The sequence below is a fragment of the Schistocerca nitens genome, chromosome 5, assembly GCF_023898315.1.
Source record: "Schistocerca nitens isolate TAMUIC-IGC-003100 chromosome 5, iqSchNite1.1, whole genome shotgun sequence".
Classification (NCBI taxonomy): Eukaryota; Metazoa; Arthropoda; class Insecta; order Orthoptera; family Acrididae; genus Schistocerca; species Schistocerca nitens.
Genome location: NC_064618.1, coordinates 181,812,940 through 181,840,023, shown reverse-complemented (window position 1 = coordinate 181,840,023; position 27,084 = coordinate 181,812,940). Strand labels below are relative to the sequence as shown.

At 41.1% G+C, this 27,084-nt stretch overlaps 2 protein-coding genes and 2 non-coding genes across 5 annotated transcripts in view; 2 read left to right on the top strand and 2 right to left on the bottom strand.

Moving 5' to 3' along the window:
• LOC126259566 (phospholipase DDHD2) overlaps nt 1-27,084 on the top strand; it is a 210,044-nt gene that overhangs the window by 42,505 nt on the left and 140,455 nt on the right. The window lies entirely within an intron of this gene.
• Nucleotides 1-27,084, bottom strand: part of LOC126259567 (uncharacterized) — a 67,284-nt gene that overhangs the window by 22,390 nt on the left and 17,810 nt on the right. The gene's annotated exons all lie outside the window — the stretch shown is intronic.
• LOC126261391 (U6 spliceosomal RNA) lies at nt 25,177-25,282 on the top strand. Its single transcript, XR_007546698.1, has one exon. It is a non-coding gene; the product is annotated as a U6 spliceosomal RNA (small nuclear RNA).
• On the bottom strand, nt 26,888-26,962 carry Trnat-ugu (transfer RNA threonine (anticodon UGU)). Its single transcript has one exon. It is a non-coding gene; the product is annotated as a tRNA-Thr (tRNA).

Here is a 27,084-nt window from a genome sequence, read left to right as displayed (position 1 = left end):
CCAGGAGTGTAGTTTCTTAAATAAATACCAGATGGGTAGAGGCAGAGGCTGAGCTGGTCGTGATTGCGTTTGGACAGCTCAGTCGGTAAGAATATTACCTACGAGAGGCAAGCATCGAGTCGCGATCCGGCACGCAGTTTTATCCTGCCGGGAAGTTTAAACTAATAATTACAGGGTGACAGTTGTCGAACCATATGAAATAAAATAGTCATAACTTCTGAACGGTTTGCATTAGGGCGTTCAAACTGCATGGTTGGCCGCGGGACAGGATGGGAATTAGTATCCGCATGAATGGTTTAGTTTAGCGACGAATGACACTTTCATTTGAATGGGTTCGTCAACAAGCAAAATTGGCTTATTTGAGGGACTGAGACTCTGCATTTCGCGATCGCAAAATCTCTTAACCCTACCGGGAAAATGTGTGGTGTGCAATGTCCAGTCGCGGAATAATTGATGCGATATTCCTTGATAGCACGTTGACTACCGAACGGTCCGTGAAGGTTTTGGAAGATGGTTTTATCCTCATTATCCAAAGACACCCTGATTTCCACAAGATGTGGTACATGCAAGATGGAGCTCGACCCCATCGAAGCAGGAGAGTGTTTGATGTCCTGTAGGAACACTTGGGGGATCGCATTCTGGGTCTGACGTATACAGAGGCCACTGGCATGGGCCGCCATATTCTCAGGATCTGAACACGTGCGACTCCTTTTTTGCGGGGCTATATTAAAGATATAATGTATACAGCAATAACCCCAAAACCATTGGAGATGAATACAGCCTTTCAGAAGGTCATCACAGTATCGATGTTCCGACACTTCAGCTGGTCAAGTAAAATTGCGCTATTCGTCTGCGCCACATTATCGCCAATAATGGAAGACATATCGAACATGTCATAACCTAAATCCGAATATCTGTAATGACGTTTACTTGTTGAATAAAGTTCGTGCACGCCGTAGTTGGTAACTACTTTACGTTTTTTTCATATAGTTCAATGATTGTCACGCAGCACTTTTTTATAATTTAACCAGAAATCACGAAAGCAGCGATTACTTCTCAAAACAACGTATTAACGTTGCACAAAACCATCACGTAGGTAGCTGCTAACGCAGCAATCCGCTTGCGACATGGGAACGAAGAAGACAACTGAATTTTTAATAATTGGGTGGCATTTGGTGTCGTTACGGTTAGGGAAAGTGGCTGGGATGCCCACCATTGTATGATGGCGTCGATGGAAGATTCAACCAAGGACCGACATAGGTCACAACATTCACAGGTACAGTGTCCGTCAAAAAAGTTCCGAGACTAATTTCATACCTGGCACCTGCTGCGACTTGATTGAAATACAAAACGCGGGCAATTCTTTTCCGTAAAAAAAAATGTGTTCAGATTTTTCACCAGTTTGTGGTCACTATGTTCAAGATGCCTTATTTCTTTCTTTCGACCTTGGATTGATCAGCAGAAATGGAACAACATTCATCAACTGGCAATGCCTGGAAGTTGCAATGAACGATTGAACCTGAGTAAGCCAGCGATTTTCGCCAGAGGATTTGTCATCAAGGAAACGTATTTATGTTATTCGTTTTTTAATTACTCATTCTGACACGTGGGTCCATGAAGTTTCTGCGTACTAGTCCAAATACTGTCATAAATTCTGAGCCGTTAGATTCTTTCCGCCTTAACATTAGGCAACGATGATAGCATCTACGCGTAGATAGCCTATGGCCATGTAACGTCAAAATATTAATTGAAAGTAGCCTACGCGCGCACATCTAGTCATATCTGTCGTATGTCGTTGCATCCGAGCAGAGATAGTGATACTGAAAAGCGCCTAGTAGCTGTCTGGTTTGCGTCATCGCGGAACTTGCTTCATCTGTTAACCAGCCAACACTACGAACATTGACCGCAGAATACGAGCTTTCGTAGCCGGGATTTATATCCTTGGTGACTACTGTTTTGAGCAACAGGCCGTGGGCTAAGGCGTGTTTCAGTGCCAACGTTTCTCCGCGTGCACCAGGAAATAGCGAAGTTGGTGAAGGACGTGGATACTTTATTCATTGTTCAGTGTCATTAATATTGACATAGATCAATAGAACCTCTCCATAACATTTAAAAATGAGAGTAATAGCTAATTTGAATAACTAATGTCAGAAACTTTTTTGCAAGACTTCATTCGTTGACTGATTCACATAAGTTTTTACTTTTGAACGTGTAGTATGAACCATTTACATAATGGAGATAGGAATGTGGTGTTTGGTTTCTGTGACCGCACGGTGCCAGCTAAGTTTGAGACCTCAGACTTTTGTAAGAGATTTTCCAAGAAGTGACTGTTGAAAGAGTCATTCTAGTGTATGCAGAGGGTGCTAAAATGGCGTACACGCTTCAGTAGAGAATGACAGTATGCAGTATATTGTTTCTCAAATAAACATCCTTTTTTTTCTCAACACATACTATAGTACAGGGATAAATAAAGTGTCGTTAGAGACGTTTTTTAAACGACTTCTTAGCTTGCTTACCGATTTAGCACTACAACTTACTATTTGTGGAAAATTTTAACATAGTGATCGTACTGAGTTAATCGTCGCCGACCGATGTGTCGTCTAGTCTGAGGTGCGTTAAACCGAATATTCGCAGTTGTAAACTGTCTTATCGTTATGTTCTGTACGGACTGGAATGCCTTGTCGAAAAATGTAGTAAATAGCTTGGTGAAACACAATTTACTCAAAAGACAAAACATATCTTTCAGCTCTAAACTATTTAATGGTAGAAAAGAATACACAAGAGAATAAATATATCAATATAAAAACTTCGTTAAGGATCGGAGTAATCCGTTGTCGATGCCAGCACCCCTGGCGGCTGGCGCGGAAAGCGGTGTGACAACTGCATCGTAACGTTAATAAACACACGATCGCGCACAACATAACTGACACTACACTTATAGAGAAGTGTGGCTCGGTCGCTACAACATAAGACTGACTTTCAACTGTCATAGGCAAAAGGGCATCATCGGTACCCAGCTTTATACGTATATTTTACGTAGATAACTTATTAATCACGAATAAGAGACTCCCTTTTCATATTATTACAAATACCATTTTATTTGTTTTAAAGGGTACTTATTAACTTAATAATTTGTATACAGCATTGCCATAGATAATAACCGTGACCACTGCGTTGCTTCATAATCTCTACCCGCTGTCCAAGTTGACTTTTCTAAACGAATTTATTTTCCGAAACGACAAACATATTTGTCATTGTCGCCTCGATTGTGATTTACATATTGCTACTACGGCCTAACGTGCTTCCTCAAAGTACGAAGTGCAATTAAAATACAAAAAAAAGTTGGAGGTTTTAGTGGCCTTGGTGATATACTAGGTAACTATCATAAATTCTTGATTATTATTTCACTTCGTTCGGTTCATTAGATTAGAACCAGCTTTCGTTCCATAGACCCAGAAATGAGATGATTTTCGTGGGTGTGGAACATGAAAGTATGACATTTGAATGTAATACTCACTTCTTTGATTATTTGTCAGGAGATTGTCAAGATATGTGGGTGCACTACAGTAAACTGGAAATGCTAATATCCACAGAATTAATATATTGTCAGAATGAACCTAGTATGCATTTATAATAAATTTATCATACACAAAATACCTAATCTTGACTGTTGTGATCAAGTGCAGTCAAAACTGAAATCTAACATACATTTTTTACTTAAGCTGGCCTAAACTTCCAGTTAAGATATTCACTTATAGAGTAGAATGAGTTGCCTACCAAAAAGTCTTTCATACTCTATTTAAACTTTGCTTTATCTGAAACCAAGTTTTTAATGGTTGCTGGCAGTTTGTTGAAAATGTGTGTTCCTGAGTATTGGACCCCATTTTGGACCAAGGTAAGTGATTTTAGGTCTTTATGTAGATTGTTCTTACCCCTGCCATTGACACTGTGTATTGAGTTATTAGTTGGAAACAGAGACGTACTATTTACAACAAATTTCTTTAAGAAATTAATATACTGAGAAGTAGTGGTTAGAATACCCAGTTCCTTGAAAAGTTTTCTGTATGATGATCTTGAATTTACACCACAAATGAGTCTTATTACACGCTTTTGGACTATAGAAACTTTTGCTCAGTTTGACAAGGTACCCTGAAGTATGAGCCCATATTACGTAATAGAATGAAAGTATGTAAGGTTTTTAATACTTATATCTCCTACATTTGCTGTCATTCACATTGCAAGTACAGACTTGTTTAGCCGCTTCAGGATTTCTGTGGCATGCAGTTCCCAACTGAATTTATTATCGAGTTGTAACCCCAGAACTGTAACACTGTCAATCTCTTGTATCTCCTTGTTTTCATATGTTATACACATGCTGGAAGGAAATCTTGAACAGGTTCCGAACATCATGTAATGGGTCTTTTCAAAGATTAATGACAATGAATTAGCTTTAAACCGTTATTAATGTCAGTGAAATTTGATCAGCAGCCAATTCTAAATCTTGATTTGCTATTTATTGCAATGTTTGTATTATCTGCACACAAATCAAATTTAACATCTGGCAATGCATCAGACCAGAGGTCATTAATCTAAACAAGAAAAAGCAGTGAACCCAAGATGTAACCTTGAAGAAAATCATATGTAATTAATTCCCAATCAGATGAAGACTGATTACTTACTCCATGGGTATTTCGAAAGGCACTCTTTGTTTCCTGTTAGTTAGGTGAGACTTGAAGCATTTTGGAGCACTGCCAGTGACACCATAATATTCCAATTTACTTTAGAGAAAGCTGTGATCACTTAAGAGAAAGCTGTGATCACACGGAGAAAGGCGTTTGATACATCACGGAAAATGCCACTAGCCTCCAATTTGTTATTTAATGAATTAAATACATTCTCAATGTATGTGCAAATAGCTTTCTCTCTGTCAGAACCTTTAAGAAACCTAAACTGCGGCTTGGACAATAAATTGGCTCAAATGGCTCTGAGCACTATGGGACTTAACTTCTGAGGTCATCAGCCCCCTAGAACTTAGAACTACTTAAACCTAACTAACTAAAGGACATCACACACATTCATGCCCGAGGCAGGATCCGAACCTGCGGCCGTAGCGGTCGCGTAGTTCCAGACTGAAGCGCCTAGAACCGCTCGGCCAACAGGCCGGCGGACGATAAATTATTTGCAGTCAGATGCTTAAGAAGATGCTTGACCACAACCTTTTCAAATATTTTGGGAAATCTGGGAAAAGTGAAACTGGTCAATAGCTTGACGGTATATCTTTATCCCTCCACCCCCTTCTTGTAAAGAGCCTTAGATTCGGCATGTTTTAGTCAGTCTGGAAATGTTCCACTGATAAGAGATTGATTACACAAATAACTTAAGATAGAATTCAACTCAGTCTTTGCTTAACTTCGTTGATATGTTATCATAATCTCTGGAGTACTCTGATCTTTAAGTATTTTATGATGGATGCTACTTGCCTGGAAGGAATGAGTGTCATTTACATTTTATTGAAGTTATGTGTAAAGACTGGTCTCAGATACTCCCGAACCTGATAGCCCCAAGCTGTCAGTGACAGAAACAAAGTACTTGTTTAAGAGGTTTGCAACACTACATGCACTTGTTATCAATGTCGAATTTATTTTTATAGCTAGCCGTTCCTCTATCTTTTTCTCATAATGAAGCTACGTAGATTTCTGATTACTTGCTTTAATATTTTACAGTATTCTTTGTTATATATTACAATGCTAACATCAGAGCTGTTCATAGGTAATAGATACACTTTCCTTTTTATCCCATATGATACCTTTAGTCCTTGTGTAATCCACGGTTTATTTTTCGACTTCTGTTTACTTTAGGTTACCTTTAGGGGAAAACGATTTTCAAATGAGGCAGTAACTTTATTAAACAGTTGCTTTGTATTTTCCTTTTGAAACAGAAGTATTGTAAACATCTGTCCAGTCCATGTCCTTGAGCACTCTCCTAAAGTTCTCAACTTTTGACTGATTTATTACCACCCTCTGATCAGTAATAGATTTTATATCCTGACAAGTTTCAACATTTAAGATGCTGCACGTCATTGCTGGAAGCCCGTATTGGTTTTGTTATATGACTTTTCCCCCTAGATGTTTCTACAAAGATATTGTCAACAGCAGTCTCAGAGCATTTACATACCCTAGTTGCAAAGTTCACAGTCGGAATTAAATTGAATGACAGTGTTGCTGGTTGCGAATTGTTCTCTGACAGAGTTTTTGAAGAAATCCACATTAAAGTCACCAGCAACCACTATTTCCTTGTTCTATAGTTTGAGATGGGCTAAAAGAACTTCCAGATTGTTTTTGAAGAGGTTAAAGTTTCCTAAAGGTGCTCTGTATACACTTCAGTATAAAGAATTTATTATGAAATTTCACTTCTGTTGTACAAGCTTCTAAGTGCTGTTCTGAGCAAAAATTATTGACATCAATATTCTTGAAATGAAAACCATTTCTGACAAATCTGGTAACTCCTCTCCCTATATTTTCTTCATTTCCACAACTACCCATATACCAACGACTACACTTATTCCAAATAGTGTCATTATTTAAAATTATAAAAGTACGAAAGTTTCTCAAGGGTCCCCTGGTACTTTATAAACATGATGCTAAATTGATAAGTAAGACAAAGTTACCGTCCTTCCCCAAAATGGCTGTGGAAAACGTGCAGGTAGACCTTCTTGTGACGAATTGTTGCCTGAGTGACATTCGTGAAAGTGTGACTGCATTTGCTGTTTATCCCCAGAGCCCTACCAGTGTAACACGTTTATCGTTTGTGCTTTAGCGTTACAGTGTTACAGAGGTAGTAGTGTAGAGGTAGCATAGAGTAGTGCTGAATCCGGAGAATGCGGGAGACATTCAGATCCTTTTCTTGTGTCCCTTGTTGCGGAAGAACGATGTTGAGGTAAGCATTTCCGCGTCGGTAAAAGTGTGGGCAGTTTTATGTTGTTAAATGTCAAATGCCCCACTATGTTAGAGCTGCTAATCGCAGGTAATGTCTAAGGAGGTTGGCGGTGCAGGGGCGTAGCACGTTCGAATACGCTTCGCGTTTACTATGGCGTCATAAGAGCCTAATCATGATACTCCCGGTGAACTGCCTTCCTTTGTCACGTAAATACGTGGATAAACATGTGGATTATTTACTCATCAATACACTTGATTACGTCGTATTTATGATCCAATTCGAATTATACTGTGCTTTGTTGGACCAACTTGTTTTTCGCGCTTATTCTTCCTCTTGGACGATGTTCGAAAGCAATCCCATTACTCTCCAAGCAAGGACCTCCTCGGTTAATGAAAACAAAGATTTCAGTATGTTCACTGTAGACACTGAGGGGAAAAAAGTCCCAACACAAGATAAACGAAAGTTTGTAGTGTGTTTTTACATCTGAATGATGTCGTCTATTCAAATTTCGTACCAGTCGCATAATAGCGGCGCTAGTAGCGCCACTGTGACGATGTTTACTTTAACTACGCGCTGTAACGGTCGTGAGCATTAGTTACGTTTGAGATTGGACGTAGTGAGCTGATGTCAGTAAAGACGGCGACGCCATTAACACCACCTCATTGAGTTTGGACGAGGTCGTGTAATAGGGCTATGAGTAACTGGAAGTTTCTTCTGCGATACTGCAGGAAGACTGCAGAAATGTAGCCACTGTACTCGATTGCTGGCAGCGGTGGTCGCCAGAAGGTGCGGTTGCAAGAAGATCGGGCTCCGAACCGCCACGTGGCACTACCGAGAGGGAAGACCATCGTGTTCGGCATATGACTCTGGCGCATCGCACCGCATCTGCAGCAGCAATTTGAGCAGCAGTTGGCACCACAGTGGCACAACGAACTGTTACAAGTAGGGTGCATTCCACTGCCCGCAAACCACCGCCATTTGCGACTTCGGTGGTGTCAAGCGAGAGCTCAGTGGGAGGCCAGAGCGGAAGTCCGTTGCGTTTTCTGATGAAAACCGGTTTTGCCTTGGTACCTAGCATGGTACTGTGGGGTTAGGTATAAAACCGGTGAGCACCTGCAACCTACCTGTCTGGGGCCAAGACACACTGGACATACACCTAGAGTTATGGTCTGGGATTACGATTTCCTATGACAGCAGGAGCACTCTTGTTGTTATCCACGCACCCAGACTGCAACTTTGTTCGTCACTCTGGTGATTCGACGTGTGTTGCTGTTCATGAACAACGTCTAGTGGGTGTTTCTCGACCTGTTGTGCTGCGATTCGTGAAGGGCATTCCAGTGAGTGTTTTCCAACAGGACAACGCTCGCCCCCATACCGCTGTTGTAACCCGGCATGCTCTACAAAGTGTCGATATATTACCTTGGCCTACTCGGTGAACAGATCTGTCTCCAATCGATCATGCATGGGGCATCATCGGACGACAACTCTAGCTTCATCCGCAACCAGCATTAACCGTCCCTGTATTGACCTACCAAGAGCAACAGGCATGGAACTCCGTCGCACAAGCTGACACCGACACCGGTATACCACAATGCATGCACGTTCGCGTGCTTGCATTCAACATTCTGGCGGTCACACCTGTTATTAGTGTACCAGCATTCCACATCTGCAAAGACTTTTCTCTCGATTACATTACCCTCTGAACTTGCAACGTTAATCACTTAAATATGTTACCGAGATAAGTGTATTCCAGAAATTTTATTACTCTCTGTTGATTATTTCGTGGTTCTGTGATTTTTCCCCGTTAGTGTATACTTACCTCTGTAGCCCTGATCGGTAGTGCACACTTGCGCCGTGACGCTCGACTCTTCAAGTACTCGGTTCGTATCCCGATGGTGGAAGAAATATTCGCCGATAGTACTTCGCCGGCAAGAGGAGGGAAAATAGTGGCGTAAAGTTTTTGATCACAAACCTTTGCACAAATATACGCTTTGTCACGTGTATTTAAGAGCAGGTGACACTGTTGCTGATTAGAGAAAATGAATCGTTCAATATGTAGTGAAGCGTGCGCTTTTAGGAACCTTCCTGGCAGATTAAAATCAATACAGTGTGGGGGAAACATCTGTCAAATTTGGGGAGAGGCTTTGGCAGAAATTAATTTGCGAGGACGTGTGGGACGTGCCTTCATAGCTCAGCGGTTGAGAGAAATGTTCGCGAAAGGTAAGTTTCTGTGTACTATTCCCAGGTGTGTGTATAGTTTCAATCCGGCAAGAAAGTTAAGAGTTGCTTATTATCCGTCCCTCCGTTCGGGGACGGTAAGCTCTTGGCGCTGTTCGAGAAGCGTAATCTATGTCCTAGAATATCGCCGTCGAATGCAAGACTCAGTTTGCTTATTTAACTTAATATTCATTAAATTATTCCAGAATGAGATTTTCACTCTGCAGCGGAGTGTGCGCTGATATGAAACTTCCTGGCAGATTAAAACTGTGTGCCCGACCGAGACTCGAACTCGGGACCTTTGCCCGCGAAAGGCAAAGGTCCCGAGTTCGAGTCTCGGTCGGGCACACAGTTTTAATCTGCCAGGAAGTTTCATATCAGCGCACACTCCGCTGCAGAGTGAAAATCTCATTCTGGAAACATCCCCCAGGCTGTGGCTAAGCCATGTCTCCGCAATATCCTTTCTGTCAGGAGTGCTAGTTCTGCAAGGTTCGCAGGAGAGCTTCTGTAAAGTTTGGAAGGTAGGAGACGAGGTACTGGCAGAAGTAAAGCTGTGGGTACCGGGCGTGAGTCGTGCTTCGGTAGCTCAGATGGTAGAGCAGTTGCCCGCGAAAGGCAAAGGTCCCGAGTTCGAGTCTCGGTCGGGCACACAGTTTTAATCTGCCAGGAAGTTTCATTAAATTATTGTTAGTGATTTGCTTAAAGAAGTAAACTATGCCTTGCATAAGGCGGAAATTCTCTTCAGTTTTTCTGCACAAGCACAGAAAACACGAAGAGCTGCAATATCGTAAAGATGACCGTAGTAGACACCCGGTTTCCATCTCTCCCTGACTTATCACAGTCATGCACACGACTTAGATACACATTTTACACTTCAGGAAAAGTCGGAAGGAGACAGTGGGAAATCATATTTGCTGTACATGCGCCAGAATACTCGGCTAGGTAGCTGACGCAAGTAATTGAATCGATAGAGATCGAAGGCATTTGGCCGGTATTGATTCTTTCTCGGTCGCCACAGACTCCAACTAGTAGACGACATTGCGTTTAATGTGGGTCTAACATGTCAAAAAATAAAATTACATCAAACTCGGACGCATCGAATAATTCATCGACCGTTTACTCCTTGTACTTCTGCTTTTGTAGAGACAGACGCGTTAAGCATAGCGTTATCTCTCATAAGCAACCTCATCGTCTCTTCCTAGAGCACGGCGGCCATTTCCTGCGCGGTGAACTAACTTACAGACTTGATAAGACTCGTAATGAGAATGCGACGTATGGTTTTTCGGTTAACTTGTGTTAAAGGTTTAACACAATAAGTAGGACTATATTCCCCCAGTATTTGACATTCACAAAATAATAAAAGGAAAAAGTTCATAGCTTACTGCATTTTAGCTGTTCATGCAATAAGACTTCAGCTCATGCGTGACGCTTTAATTCATTACCTCTTGCGCAACACATTTTGCACACTGTATCCACATATACGACCGAGTGCACCGGTACCTGTAAAACTATCTATATATATATATATATATATATATATATATATATATATATATATATATATATATATATATATATATATATATATATATATATATATATATATATAAAGAGAATTGTCATGTAAAGAAATCTTTTGTTAATCTAACACGTTCCACATCATAACTGAGTATCGTATTCATGATGCATTGAACAAGTAGTTGATCTAATCTAGAGTTCAAGACATACGCAGTCATAAATATTGAGCCGGCCGCGGTGGTCATGCGGTTCTAGGCGCTGTAGTCCGGAACCGCGGGACTGCTACGGTCGCAGGTTCTAATCCTGCCTCGGGCATGGATGTGTGTGATGTCCTTAGATTAGTTAGGTTTAAGTAGTTCTAAGTTCTAGGAGACTGATGACCTAAGATGTTAAGTCCCATAGTGCTCAGAGCCATAAATATTGAGATACGTTTTTCTTAAAACTGAGCGCAAATTACCCAGACTATACTAATCTCGTGTTTTTTAACGAGAACACTTATTTCAAAGCTTTGTAAACATTTTCTCGCTTACGTGCTTAATGTCAAATATTTAACTAATTAATTCGTTTGTAATCAGGCGTTTGGAGCTGTTTTATACATGGTAGATCGATTTTTTCAAGAATTGGGGAGGGAATTTATTGTTACGAAATGAAGCTAGGTTGCTCATTGTTAAGACACTGGACTCTTAGTACTGATAGAGTGCAGATCCCCATTTTGTTAAAATACACTCTGAGACAAAAAAAGATAGAACATCTGAATGGAATGGAAATCGGTAGATGTAGTGTACATGTACACACACATATTATTACAATTTCAGAAAAAACTGGATGATTTATTCAACAGAAAGAGCCTTAGAATTGAGAAAGTCTGTAACGCGTTAGTCCACCTCTGGCCCTTATCCAACCAGTTACTCGGCTCGAAATTGATTGATAGAGTTGGCGGATGCCCTCCTAAGGGATATCGTGCAAAAATTCTGTCTAATTGGCGCGTTAGATCGTCAAGAATCCAAGCTGCGTGGAGGGCTCAGCCCACAGTGCTCCAGACGTTCTCAATTGGGGAGACATCGGGCAACCTTGCTGACCGAAGTAGGATTAGGTACCGTAAGTACGAAGACAAGTAGTAGATACTCTCGCCGTGTGTGGGCGGCATTTATCTTGCAGAAACGTAAAATAGGGACATCTCCAGACACGTCTTCGCTAGTCATCAGGGATCAGTTCGAAGTGGGATTCGTCGCTGAAGACTACTCCAGTCAGTGAGTTTCCAGGCTGAAGACGTGTCTTGAGACGCCCTGGGCAGCGATGGAATACCAACGTGACTGTCGTCCGCCACACGACCCGACAACCAGCAACCAGGAGTGATGGTCTGGGGTGCCATTTCTTTTCATAGCAGGACCCCTTTGGGTGTCATTCGCTTTTGTTTTTTATTTTATTTATTTATTGCCCTTAATGGCAAGCCATCCTGCCCTTACATTTCAGTAAGATAATGCTCGCCTGCACACGGTGAGAGTCTCTGCTGCTTGTCTTCGTGCTTGCCAAATCCTATCTTGGCGAACGAGGTCGCCGCATCGGGCCATCCAACCAGCTCGGGATTCTGACCATCTAACGCGCCAGTTGGACAGAATTTGACACGATATCCCTCAGGATGACATCCAACATCTCAGTCAGTCAATGCCAAACCGAATAACTGCTTGCGTAAGAGCCAGAGGTGGACCAACGAATTATTGACCTGCTCAGTTTGCGAAGCCCTTTCTTCTGAATCATCCATTTTTTTCTGGAATTGTAATAATTCATTTATCTGCACATGTACGTCACACTACCGATTTCCTCCCTATTCGGACAATTCCTTCATGGTGCATCATTTTTATTGAGTGTGTACTTTTCATTTCCTGCCCCAAAAGGTGGAATTGGCTGTTCGAGTAACAACCCATCGGATAGTGGAGGACTTAAGTAGTGAAGGAGAGAGAACTAGTTGGAAATATTTGGGACCGAATTTCCATTCGCTGCATTTGCATTGCTAACAAGGAAAACCTCGAAAACTGTGGTGAGAACCGGGCGTGGACACTGTTTAGTTAAATTCTGGCACAATATGACCCAAACAATGAATTGAAAGCCTCTTCGATGTAAAGTTTTGTTTGTGCGTACATAAAATATAGTTGCTGACGTGCTCGAAGTGTGCAGTGTACCTGTGTGGCTACTGACCGCGTAATCTCCGGCCCCCTCCAGTGATTCACCTAAGTTGGTGCAGATGAATTCCTTCAGTGAAGAAACGATCGATTCCTAACGCCATCCTCGTCCAGTCCCGTTTCTGTTCGCCGTTGTCACCTTCGACGAAGATGTGATGTTGAACACACTAACATTCTTGCTGTAAACGAGGGCGTGCTGGAAAGTAATGCATCCGAGTTTTTTATGTGACAACTCTCAAATATTTTGAAATAATACAAACTTTATTAACAATTATACATCTTTATTGTTAGTTGTGTTGTTGCGGTCTTCAGTCCAGAGACTGGTTTGATGCAGCTCTCCATGCTACTCTATCCTGTGCAAGTTTCTTCATCTCCCAATACTTACTGTAACATACATCCTTCTGAATCTGTTCAGTGTATTCATCTCTTGGTCTCCCTCTACGATTTTTTACCCTCCACGACGCCCTGCAATACTAAATTTGGTGATCCCTTGATGCCTCAGAATATGCCCTACCAACCGATCCCTTCTTCTAGTCAAGTTGTGCCACAAATTTCTCATCTCTCCAATTCTGTTCAATACCTCCTCATTAGTTATGTGATCTACCCATCTAATCTTCAGCATTCTTCTGTAGCACCGCATTTCGAAAGCTTCTATTCTTTTCTTGTCTAAACTATTTATCGTCCACGTTTCACTTCCATACATGGCTACACTCCATACAAATACTTTCAGAAACGACTTCCTGACACATCTATACCCAATGTTACCAAATTTCTCTTCTTCAGAAACGCTTTCCTTGCCATTGCCAGTCTACATTTTATATCCTCTCTACTTCGACCATCATCAGTTACTTTGCTCCCCAAATAGCAAAACTTATTTACTACTTTAAGTGTCTCACTTCCTAATATAATTCCCGCAGCATCACCCGATTTAATTCGACTACATTCCATTATCCTCGTTTTGCTTGTGTTGACGTTCATCTTATATCCTCCTTTCAAGACACTGTCCATTCAATTCAACTGCTCTTCCAAGTCCTTTGCTGTCTCTAACAGAATAACAGTGTCATCGGCGAACCTCAAAGTTTTTATTTCTTCTCCGTGGATTTTAATACCTAATCCGAATTTTTCTTTTGTTTCCTTTACTGCTTGCTCAATATACAGATTGAATAACATCGGGGAGAGGCTACAACCCTGTCTCACTCCTTTCCCAACCACTGCTTCCCTTTCATGCCCCTCGACTCTTATAACTGCCATCTGGTTTCTGTACAAATTGTAAATAGCCTTTCGCTCCCTGTATTTTACCCCTACCACCTTCAGAATTTGAAAGAGAGTATTCTAGTCAACATTGTCAAAAGCTTTCTCTTAAGTCTACAAATGCTAGAAACGTAGGTTTGCCTTTCCTTAATCTATTCTAAGATAAGTCGTAGGGTCCGTATTGCCTCGCGTGTTCCAACCTTTATACGGAATCCAAACTGATCTTGTCCGAGGTCGGCTTCTACCAGTTTTTCCATTCGTCTGTAAAGCGTCTTAGTATTTTGCAGCCGTGACTTATTAAACTGATAGTTCGATAATTTTCACACCTGTCAATGCCTTCTTTCTTTGATATTGGAATTATTATATTCTTCTTGAAGTCTGAGGGTATTCCGCTTGTCTCACACATCTTGCTCACCAGACGGTAGAGTTTTGTTAGGCCTGGCTCTCCCGAGGCTGTCATTAGTTCTAATGGGATGTTGTCTACTCCTGGGGCCTTGTTTCGACTTAGGTCTTTCAGTGCTCTGTCGAACTCTTCGCGCAGTATCATATCTCCCATTTCATCTTCAACTACATTCTCTTCCATTTCTGTAATAATGTGCTCAAGAACATCGCCCTTGTATAGACCCTCTATCTACTCCTTCCGCTACGGTCGCAGGTTCGAATCCTGCCTCGGGCATGGATGTGTGTGATGTCCTTAGGTTAGTTAGGTTTAAGTAGTTCTAAGTTCTAGGGGACTGATGACCTCCGATGTTAAGTCCCATAGTGCTCAGAGCCATTTGAACCATTTTTTTTTTTATTCCTTCCGCCTTTCTGCTTTCCCTTCTTTGCCCAGTACTGTGTTTCCATCTGTGCTCTTGATATTCATGCAAGTCGTCCTCTTTTCTCCAAAGGTCTCTGTAATTTTCCTATAGGCAGTATCTATCTTACCCTTAGTGGTATGTGCCGCTACATGCTTACATTTGTCCTCTAGCCATCCCTGCTTAGCCATTTTGCACTTCCTGTCGATCTCATTTTTGAGAATTTTGTAATCCTTTTTGCCTGCTTCATTTACTGCATTTTTTTATTTTCTCCTTTCATCAATTAAATTCAGTATATCTTCAGTTACCCAAGTATTTCTATGAGCCATCGTCCTTTTACGTACTTGATCCTTTGCTACCTTCACTATTTCATCTCTCAAAGCTACCCATTCTTATAATGTATTTCTTTCCACCATTCTTGTCAATCCTTCCCTAATGCTCTCCCAGAAACTCTCTAAAACCTCTGGCTCTTTCAGTTTATCTAGTCCCATCTCCTCAAATTCCCACTTTTTTGTAGTTTCTTCAGTTTTAATCTACATTTCATAACCAATAGATTGTGGCCAGAGTCCACATATGCTCCTGGAAATGTCTTACAATTTAAAACCTGGTTCCTGAATCTCTGTCTTATCGTTACGTAATCTATCTGAGACCTTCCAGTATCTCCAGGCTTCTTCCATGTATACAACCTTCTTTCATGATTTTTGAACCAAGTGTTAGCTATGATGAAGTTATGCTCTGTGCAAAACTTCTACCAGGCGGCTTCCTCTTTCATTCCTTACTCCCATTCCATATTCACCTACTACGTTTCCTTCTCTTCCTTTTCGTATTATCGAGTTCCAGTCACCCATGACTATTAAATTTTCGTCTCCCTTCACTATCTGAATAATTTCTTTTATATCATACATTTCATCAATCTCTTCGTCATCTGCGGAGCTAGTTGGCATATAAACATGTGCTACTGTGGTAGGCATGGGGCCACAATAATGCGTTCACTATGCCGTTTGTAGCTTTCCCGCGTTCCTATTTTCCTATTCATTATTAAACCTACTCCTGCATTACTCCTATTTGATTTTGTATTTATAACCCTGTATTCACCTGACCATAAGTCCTGTACCTCCTGCCACCGAACTTCGATAATTCCAACTAAATCTAACTTTAACCTATCCATTTCCCTTTTTAAATTTTGTAACCGACCTGCCCGATTAAGGGATCTGACATTCCACGCTCCGATCCATAGAACGCCAGTTTTCTTTCTCCTGATAACAACGTAGTCCTGAGTAGTCCCCGCCCAGAGATTCGGAATATTTTACCCAAGAGGACGCCATCATCACTAAACCGTACAGTAAAGCTGCATGTAAAAAATTACGGCTCTAGTTACCCCTTGCTTTCAGCCTTTCGCAGTACCAGCACAGCAAGGCCGTTTTGGTTAGTGTTACAAGGCCAGATCCGTCAATCATACAGACTGTTGCCCCTGCAACTACTGAAAAGGTTGTTGCCCTGTTCAGGGACCACACGTTTGTCTGGCCTCTCAACAGACACCCCTCCGTTGTGGTTGCACCTACGGTACGGCTATCTGTAAGGCTGAGGCACGCAAGCCTCCCCACCAACGGCAAGGTCCATGGTTCATGGGGGGGGGGGCTTTATTCTTTGTATCTACCTATTTATCTCTCAACATAGTCACCCTGGCAACGAACACATTTTTCCCAACGAAAGACAAGTTTGTTGATATTGTCACAGTAGAATGTTAGACTTTGTTGATGGAGCCACAACCTCGCCTCTGCTTGCACCACGTCATAACTATCAAAGTGAAGACCTCGAAGGTATCTTCAAGATTTGGAAATAGATGAAAATCAGATGGAGGATTATAGATGTCAGTGAACCCAGTGCGTCGGATTGTTGCTGAAGTCGTAGTCTTCTATTGTCATGCCCAAGGAGATGGATTTCAATTGGAAACACGTTTTGAGCATTTAGAAACTCGATTACTGCACGCTGTTTCTCACGCACCGACATAGTTACACACATCCCGCCATGTTACACGCAACAGTTCTGAACTCCCTAATTGCAGAGGGTTGCAACTTTCTCCATCGAAGTGGGAAAGTCGACTGATTAATATGTTTGACACGTAATACCTCAACCGATATTGAGAACTGAATAAAAAAATGAGAATCATTGCTTTTCAGCACGGCCCCTTAGCTTTTATGCACGCGCGAAATTTAAATTCGCGTTTGCGATTCTATTCCATACTCACGTCTCCTCTTGGCGTCGCTGAAACCAGGATACATCCTGCTACGAATTGATGTTAAAACTTGCAGATATATTACAGAAAAATCACCTATTATTAAAATATGTATATTTGGCACCCTCATGGAATATGTTCATCTCTGTGCTATTGATTTTGATAAAAGCCGATACACTTTTCCTAAAGTTCGAGGCGAAGAAATTAAAATCTTAAGGTCGCAGATGACACTGTAATTGTGTCAGAGACGGTAATTCACTTAGAAGATCTGTTGAACGGAATGCGTGTTGTCTTGAAGAGAGGTTATGAGACGAACATGAATAAAAGTCAATCAACAATAGCGGTGTGTAGTGGAATAAAACGAGGCGGTGTTGAGGGAATGAAATTAGGAAAGGAGACACTAAAAGTAGTAGACGAATTTTGTTATTTGAGCAGCAAGAGAACTGGCCACAACATAAGTGAAGAGGATATAAAATGTAGTCTGTCAATAACACGAAAAACTGTAATGAAAAAGAGAATGTAAATCTAAGTGGTACAAAGTCATTTCTGGAAGTACCTGTTTAGAGTGTAAGCTTTATGGTAGTGAAACGTAGACGGTAAATAGTAGACAAGATAAGAATATGAGATGTGGTGCTATAAACAAGAATGCTAAGTATTAGATGAGTGGATCGAGTAACTAATGAACAGGTACCGGATTGGATAGTTGATTGGTTGATTCGGGGGGGGGGGGGGGAGGAGATCAAGCAGCTTGGTCATCGGTCCCATCGTAATGCCAGAAGCGATTTAGAGAAATCACGGAAAACCTAAATCATGATGGCCAGATGCGGGTTTGAACCGTCGACCTCCCGATTGCGAGTCCAATGTGCTAACCACTGCGCCACCTCGCTCGGTATCGCGAATGGAATTGGAGAGAAAATATCTTTATGACTAAACGTGACGAAAAGTTGGGATCACTTGGTCCTGAGGCATAAAGGAATAGTTAATTTGATAAAACAACCGCAACTATTTCTAAACTGAGGAACATTTAATATTTGTTGTTATACGAGTGGCATTGTTCTTTTTTTATTTGAGTATTATCGCATAATTTTTTTCCTTGGTGTGCAGGATTTTTATTCAGGTCCATGAGACCCAGTTTCGATTCGACTATTCTCGAATGAGAAATTACAATTTACTAATGAACTATGGGGCCAACGCTGGAGTGCTGTGTTGATTTTGTAAAAAAATATTTTTGATGTGATAGTGTAAGATTGTCATCTTCTCACTTAACACGTTATACGCGAAGAACCGAAATGAATCTTTGTGCGTCGCACCGTCGCATTTGTGTTGTGGACTCGTATGTAACAAAAGTAGAGGAGAGGTAACTTTTTGTCTAGGAGGGGAGGGAGCGGGTGAAATCAGACTCTATTAAGGCCGTCTCTCTTTTCTTGTGAAAATATGTAGAATTTGAGTCAGGACACAAACGCAGAAACGGTATACTTCAAAACCCCCTCGTTCTCGCTTGCCTGTCGGATTGCATCCAACAACTGCGACTAAAGAATGGTGGTGTTGCGCCGATAAATGGATAAAACCCTTCTTTTCTTCTAACAAAAAACCAATCTGATGTACTTCTTTGTGATGCAAGTTGGTCAGCGCGACTAATGTTGTCACGAGTTGTGAAACAAGTTCAAAGTAAATTTCTGTTTTATTTTTTAATATACAGGAAGCTGAATAAACACCAGTATTTTGATAGACTATTATCGTTCTTGGGTGACCTTAGACTGCATTTTTGTTTTCGGCGGTGTGCGTGCGTCATCTCGAGTACGGATAGCATGCCGTTGCAATTACGTCAGTGACGTTCCGTGTGCGCAATTCTTACTCGCATCCTGCACAACGAAACCATAACATTGGTCAGTTTTCAAGACTAGTTTCAATGCCAGTTTCATTCACGTTTCTTGCAGTCTCTCAGCAGCAACGTGTGGAAGGGTTGTGTATGTTCGTTCTGTAGTGTATATCGCACTACTGTCATTTATCACGAGCAGTGGCTCTGAATTGTGCCGACCTACACTCTGTCCTCGAAAAAAACACGAACAAGTAAGGGCAGCAGAAGTGTGAAAGTGTCGTTAAGTTAGTCCTCAGCGCTTGTTGATTCTTAAGCTACATTTTCACGGTGTTTACTCGCGAATGTGCTGCAGATCGACATTAACGAAAAAGTTGGTGGTACCGCAGGGCTGGTCACTTAATTAGGTACAGGGTGCAGTCATGCTGAACATTTTTTTGTATAATCATGGTTGGTTGTAAGCACGTGGTGAAAATGTACGGTCCTGTAGTTTCCAGATGAGAAGCCAATCACAAGCTGATGGGTCGCCTCAGACTGAGTATAGAGGAATTTTAAGTTGTCTTCATGTTATAGGGTATCATTTTACTAACGAGAGCATATCAGTGAAAGACGTAGTACCATCGGGCAAAAAACTTTTAAGAGAATACATTTTTCCATAAAGCGTCTGTCATGTTAAACATGGTCGTCTTTGGATGAGAATTACGAGCAACACCCACAACGCTTCTTATTGACCGTTCTTTTCCGATAAATCCGGTCTATAGACATTTCCTAATATCTATTGCGAGGCATTGACCCTAGCCGTGGAAGATGATGTTTTCCAACAACATAGTCCTTTGTTTGGTTATATCACAGTCAGAAATATTGTTGTTCGAATTATATTTCCGTGTATTCAGACGCAGTCATACTGCTCACACACGTCGAGAATTTTCACAACTTGCTCGGATTCAAATCTGATGAGATCGCCTTGCTGTTCTTGATGGTTATGCTTTTCCACGTGGAAACAATGAGTTGCAGTTTGGTGGCCGACGTGCACACTACATACTAATCTGGCCTTGAACTGTAATGATCATTGCTTTATTAAGCTGAAAGCTCACTTCTCGTAAATTAGTGTGCTGTTTGACTATTAATTACAGTTTGTTCGCTAAAGCAGATAGCAGCCACTGACGGACAAATAAGGAAAAAAGCGTGGCTCGCTCGCTAGACTACGAAATCTGATTTCAGCCGCATTTGAGTAACATTTTCCTGTCTGAGCGCCCGCATTTGACTTCGAACAAACCCACACGTTTCTTTGTTGTGGAAGATACAGTATTATTTTATTCATGGCTATAATTTTCAGGAATTGTTTAATATATTTCTCAGAATAAAATTCAGTCGTCAGATGCAGATATATTTTTAATTCGCTTTACCGTTTTCGACAAATTAAATAGTCGTCTTCAGAAGCGTTCAGAATTAGGGATATTATAAATTTAAGTGTGTGTGTGTGTGTGTGTGTGTAAGAAGTATATCACATAAATTCACAAATTCACTTGGTATTACTGTAGCAGATGTCAATATCTTCTTCATGGAAGCATAATCCCATCACATGTTCAGAAATGTACGTATTGTATGTGATTATTGTAAAACACAGATTGACAGTTTACAGTAATTGAATACATCTATGGATACGTTAAGCTGCTGTGCTAGCAGCAAGGAAATATATAAACGCATATAAAAAAACCAAGGCATATAAAGAAGTTATATAATACATTTGATAGAACATGGCCCCATTCCATTTACGTAATACCCTGTGCCATGTTGTTTCAAATGTATTATGCATAACTTCTTTATATACCTTGGTTATATTTTTATATGCTTTTTATATAGTCCCTGCTGCTAGCACAAAAGCTTGACATACACATAGATGTAATTCAGTTACTGTAAATAGTCGATTTGTGTTTACAATAATCTCATACAATATGTACATTTCTGGACATATTATGGCATTATGCTTCTATGAAGAAGATATTGACATCTGCTAAACCAATACTAAGTAAGTTCCTGTAATATACTTTTTATACTTCGCATATATGTATAGTCAAGATCTAAAGATTTATAAAATTTTGTAGACTTCTGAATACGACAAATTAATTTGTCAAAACTGTTAAGGCGTGTTAAAAATACATTTGCAACTGACAACTGAAAAAGTTTTGTCAGAGAAATATTATTTACATGGACTACTACCACATATTCTCGGGTGTGTCTCAGGACTAGTCTTGGAATATTAAGCATACAAAGGGCGAAAGTAAGATGTTTGAAGAAGAAATCTAGCAGCATTACATCTGTTGGGCGGTTCTGGAGTGCCATGCCACTAAGCTCGATGGCATGAATTTGTAACGTGAGAAGTGTCACAAATGTTTCGTGTTACAGTGTAGCCAACACTGAAAGTATAAAGGTTCGAAAGATATTGGTGTCTGCTTTGAAAATGCATAAATTTTTAATGGTAGTTATTTTAACATTACTGATACAAACTAAATACCGACATACGCATTGCTTGTCACCGGACGTTTTACTTATTCACATCAACAGCAGCAGGATGGGGGAAATATAATTGTGGCAAGCCTGTTTGTAGATCCACTTGCGTCTGTTTTCAGATTGTAAATAGTAGTACACATGTGAAACATGCAGTTCGAACAGTGCTGGATGTGTAGAAGTAGTTTTGCTTGTGCGGTGTGTACGAAGCGGGAGGATTTTGTTTCTCGACCGTCTTGAAGATGGGCCTCGGGTCATTTGGCTGGGTTGTCGGGGGAAGCGCGTAGCAGTTGGCAGCGCTTGGCTTGGAAGGCCGAGCTGTGGGTATTGAGCCGCGCTATGCTCGCCGTGTGTACGCGGCTACAGCCCGATGTTTGGTACTCACGACTCCGTGTAGTTCAGCCAGTTTTTCGTGACGTGTGTGTTTCTAAGTGGCGTGCGTTAACACGACTTGGTGGTTACGTCGCTGAATTTACGTCATTATTCCAATTAACTGAGTAAGTACTTCGAAGTCTTATTCATTTATGTCGTGATAGACAACATAATCGTTGTTTAACGCATTTTGTAAATTTATTATCTATACGGAGAGCATGGAGGACGACGACGAAAAACCGCGCGTTTGAAATTGACCGTATCGGCAAGTAGCTTGCCTTAACAGAGTCTGTTGTGTAGTTGTTCCATATTGGTTGTCACACACAGATTTGGATCTCTTGTTGCAGGCGAATATTTAGGGACACAAAAAGCGGGAGCTGGATGAATTACGCATAGAACGAAGTATTGGCTTCCAAACTACGTCCATTTACAAAAGAATATCAGACCGCGCTTGATTTTGTGAACATAGTGTGGGTTTCCCCAGATGATCAGAGGCGAGATTGGTGGAATGATGCTTTCTGCCTCTGCTGTGTGACTTCTACAGTGTAGATTCCCTTGTCAGTAACCGCAAGTTTCGAGTGACGACACATTGGTTAAGAGTCTTTCCATAGCTTGCCTAAATAGTGCCAGTAGTCATTAAACTAACACTACTTTTCCTACCCCACCATTGGATTGTTGTTGTCATGTTGCCACTAGTTTTGTTTGTATATCTGTACCCCGTGCTCCGTCTGACGAAATAGTGCTTGTGGAAGGGGTCAGGGTTGTTGTATCTACGTGTTCTATTTTAGTATCAGCCGTAGGGTTGCATGTACTCCAGTTTTACGCTGTTAGTGAAACTGTCAAATATTCAAGAATTGTGTTTTCGAGTGTGCAGAGAGATTCGAGGCTTCTTTTCCAGCAGTAGCGCTCTAATTTCGGTTGTGAACTAAGACGCGGATGACTGCACTGCATGTTGCGCCACGATACTTTATTGGCTCACATATCTTCCGTATGGACAAGAGCCCTTTTTTACCGTCTGCGTAATAGCAGACCTGCGGAAGCAGTGAATTTTCTGTATTATCAGAGGGACTATATACTGTTCGACTAACCCGTCTCGTCTAGTTACGTAATGTGAAATGTTACATCAAAAGGATTTACTTGACGGAGCGGAACATTTTTTCCGCTAGAGGCTTTCTTCTGACTAATAATGCGATGTTCAGCGGTGGCATGCTATTGACATGTTCCTGCGAGAATTTGCATTTAATCGCTGGCGCAAATGCAGGTGACACCTGCGTTTCACGAAAAAATTCTTAGATTATTTCGTATCAGAAAGTTAGAAATGTTGCTGATTACTGTTGCACATTGACATACTGAGAGTACCGAAGCTGGAATTTTAATGTGGCTCGATATATTTTGTATTTTCATGTTTTTGGATGAAACTGCCAACGGAACGATGAGTTTCCAGCTACTGTACAACACGCCAAAAGCTGTTTGAATTTCACAATTGCTTTCCGTATTTTGCGTGCAAAGGTGGTTTTTTGTCAGCTGTATATGCGTCTGATTCACGCATAAAATTTGTTAATGGCCTTAGCTGTTAATAATTCCAAATAGCTCTATTTTAATAAATGTTCATACTTTAAATTTCGAAAGACTTCATAAATTTCGAAAGCCGTTCGAGCGTGAGTCTATTGTTAGACACACATGCCATACTGAAACAGTTTATTAAATTGCGGTTGATAATTTTCAAATAGCAGAGCGAAATAGATTGTTCTCTGATGAGTCGAAGGCGCAGATTATGCCTGTTGTCCTTACATTGATTGTAATAAGCATTTTATTCTTCATATGAATGAGCAGTAAGATACTGTTAATATTGTAACCATTTGTAGCCTAAGTTTGATGATGTGCTGTTGACATCAATGCATTTAAGCTTTGGGGAAGGAATCGATATTAGCGAAATAAAAACCCACGTTCAGTTAATGGGCCTGAAAGCCTAAAGATATAGTTACGTATTGTAATACCGGCATCTGTCTCTAAGCAAGTAGTTCTGTCAAGGAGCTGTGCGCTGGAAATTAAAGATTATCAGTTGAACACCGCCCCCCCCTCCCCCCCCCCCTCCCACCCGTCCACCCAGCTTTCCCGGTTTAGGCTGCAGGCGTAACTCGTTAACAGTAGCTTCATGACAGTTATTCGGAAAAAAAATGAAGAATGCTGTTAATTTATATGACCAGGTAAACCCCGCTGTGAACTCGTGTTACATAAAAGCTACCCGAAGCAACGCCAGAAAAAGTGACTATCGCCCTCGTTTGCTGCTTCTGTCGCAGTAATATGTGTCGTATCGGTAAAGAAAGCTTTTTACAACAAAATTGTATCACAAAGAGCAAGTCACGATGATGGGATTAACGACCACTGGGCCAGTAAGGGTTTGTTCGTGTGACGTATCACCCTTCCGCAAACTCGTTAACCAGTTTGGATCACGCAAGCTGTGAAACTTTATCTGCCAGAGGTTTGCGGATAGAAAATGACGAGCGTCCGAGGAAACTTTTGGCTAAGCTACTTGGGGCTAAAGTGACACTGAACGAGGAACAATGGACAAGTTTTTCTATTTTTTTTGTTTTGTTATCGCTTTGATAGTCTTTTGTGCTTTTCTCATACAGCACGTTATCAGCAATGTTAACTGTATTAATTAATGAACGTTGTTCTTGTCCTTACAGAATGTCTGTATTCAGAAACTATGAAGCCGTGTTTATACAAGAGCATCCGTTCTATAAGAACATCAATATTAAATCGGTACTGTTTCAGCAGAGTGAACTTGAACTTCGCACCGATACTTTTGCACAACTGTGAAGGGGCACACGCGTGTTGATAGAGCCGCCCGGTAGGGTCGGGAAAATATTAAGTAAAGGGTCACCGATAGCTCCAACTCAAGTCTTCTGCTTCAGCTCTATAACGCGAGTGTGCTCATGACTTTATTTGAACATTCACTGTGATTTTTAGTCTAATTATCTGCGATGAAATGCCACTCTCCGTTGGCACATACAGTGATACAGCGAAGACCGCTTTTATTACTATCCGAATAACAGTATAAGCGTAGATAGTGTAGAAGACATTGGCTACTTACATGCATACACGCTAATACACCTAATCATTGAAATAATTCCACAACTGGTTTTACCTGGGTTGGAGTCGCCCGTCCAGAATTTTATTAATTGTATTTCGTTTGCTGCTAAAGAAAGTAAGTTCCAGAATGCAAAGAATACCTCCTCCTGTGACTGCGCCATTGTCCACAATGCACAAGTTCAGCATGAGAGCCTGTTTGGAATTTGTGAAGTAACTGATCGACCATTTGAAACTTTGTCTAGTTGTGATATTCGCTTCGGCTGTAGATATACTGAAACTGGAACGATACAGAGAACATTAGCATGGTTCTATGCTCAGAGATGACACGCAAAATCGTGAGGATTCCACATTTGTACTCCTTTAGCGGCAGACGTTTTTGAAATTTGGCACGCGACTAAAGTACCAAGATTTATAACTGAACGCCTCTGACGTACACTACTGCAATGAAAACAATTACGTCCAGTCACCAAAGGTGGGTCAGTCACTACACAACTCTAGATTCATTATGGCATTATGTCACGGAGCAGAAATTTGGTATTGGAACATGTGAATTACAACGTGCAACAGCAAACGTTTCTTGTTGTATCGATAAACTCAGATTTAACAGTGTCTGACGTATCAGCAACTGTAAAGCTGAAGCGGTACCCAAGCGCCACATTTTTCAGAAAAGTGCGCCAGAGAACATGAATGGCGATGAATCCAACGAGATTTGTGTCAATCGTTTGGATACTATCTTGATGGGTTGAAAATGAGTAAACAGACTCGCAGTTAGAGCAGTGATAAGGAAATTATATGATAAGATGCGGTATAATTGGTTGTGAATCTTCCAGCTGGAATGACTTCCATTTTCCACAGTTTCATTAGCTTTGTAAGATCTTTTCACTTTTTTGTAATTGGGACCTGTACTTCTAAAAACCGCCGAAGCATGAGCAGTTCTATCTTATTCCAGTTTTTTGCGTACAAACACTAGGACGTGAATGAACATTGCCCGTACAAAAAGGTGGCAAATTTAAATATCTGTGCACTTGACTGGAAGTCTGACAAGAAATAAAATAACGCATTGAACAATCAGGCATTCTTAAAATTTCGATAAGGCTTATACGTTTCTTTGGAGTTTGAATTTGTGAGACGTTGCGTTTGGTTGGTACTTTATTTTGTTGAAGGCTTGTCAAGCCACCCCATATGACAGAAATGCTGTGCTTGGAAGTGCTTAGTGCAGTCAATTACACTACTTCTAACCGTTAACTTTTTTTCTGCCGTATTAATTCCTTGCGTCAATACTGTCAAACTCTTAGGTTGCTCATTTTCTAGTCCGCCTTTTTCCGAGCAGCTCCAGCGACGCAGCGTTGCATGCTGTCGAGCAATCTACCTCTTGAAATAATTGATAGTAGAGCACCTTTCCTAGCTCGCTAAAGTCCGTGAGCAGCCTCTTTCCAGTCGCTGTCATCATAGTTCAATTATTTTAAGTGACATGTAAGTATATAAGGGAGAAAAATGTTTCATGGGTTTGTTTATATCGGCTGTTAGTTTCGTAACCGGCAGTTGTGGCAGAGCGGTTCTAGGTGCTACAGTCTGGAACCGCGTGACCGCTACAGTCGCAGGTTCGAATCCTGCCTCGGGCATGGATGTGTGTGTTGTTCTTATGTTAGTTAGATGTAAGTAGTTCTAAGTTCGAGGGAACTGAGGACCTCAGATGTTAAGTCCCGTAGTGCTCAGAGCCATTTGAACCGTTTTTTAGTTTTGTCGCCAGCTTCGAAATTTCCACGTAACCCATGCAAATGCAAAAGGATTGGCATGTAGTCGCGGCATTTCCGAAGAAAACTGTAAGCAGAAGTAAAATATATATATATATATATATATATATATATATATATATATATATATAGAAATGATAATTAAATGAACACCCTAGCTGCAAGCAGGCGTTGATACACTTCGTTGGGGACATGTTGAAAATGTGTGCCCCGACCGGGACTCGAACCCGGGATCTCCTGCTTACATGGCAGACGCTCTATCCATCTGAGCCACCGCGGGCACGGAGGATAGTGCGTCTGCAGGGACTTATCCCTTGCACGCTCCCCGTGAGATCCACATTCCCAACATGTCCACAACACTACATTCGTAGTGCGCCTATTAGATGTTTGCCCATCATACTCA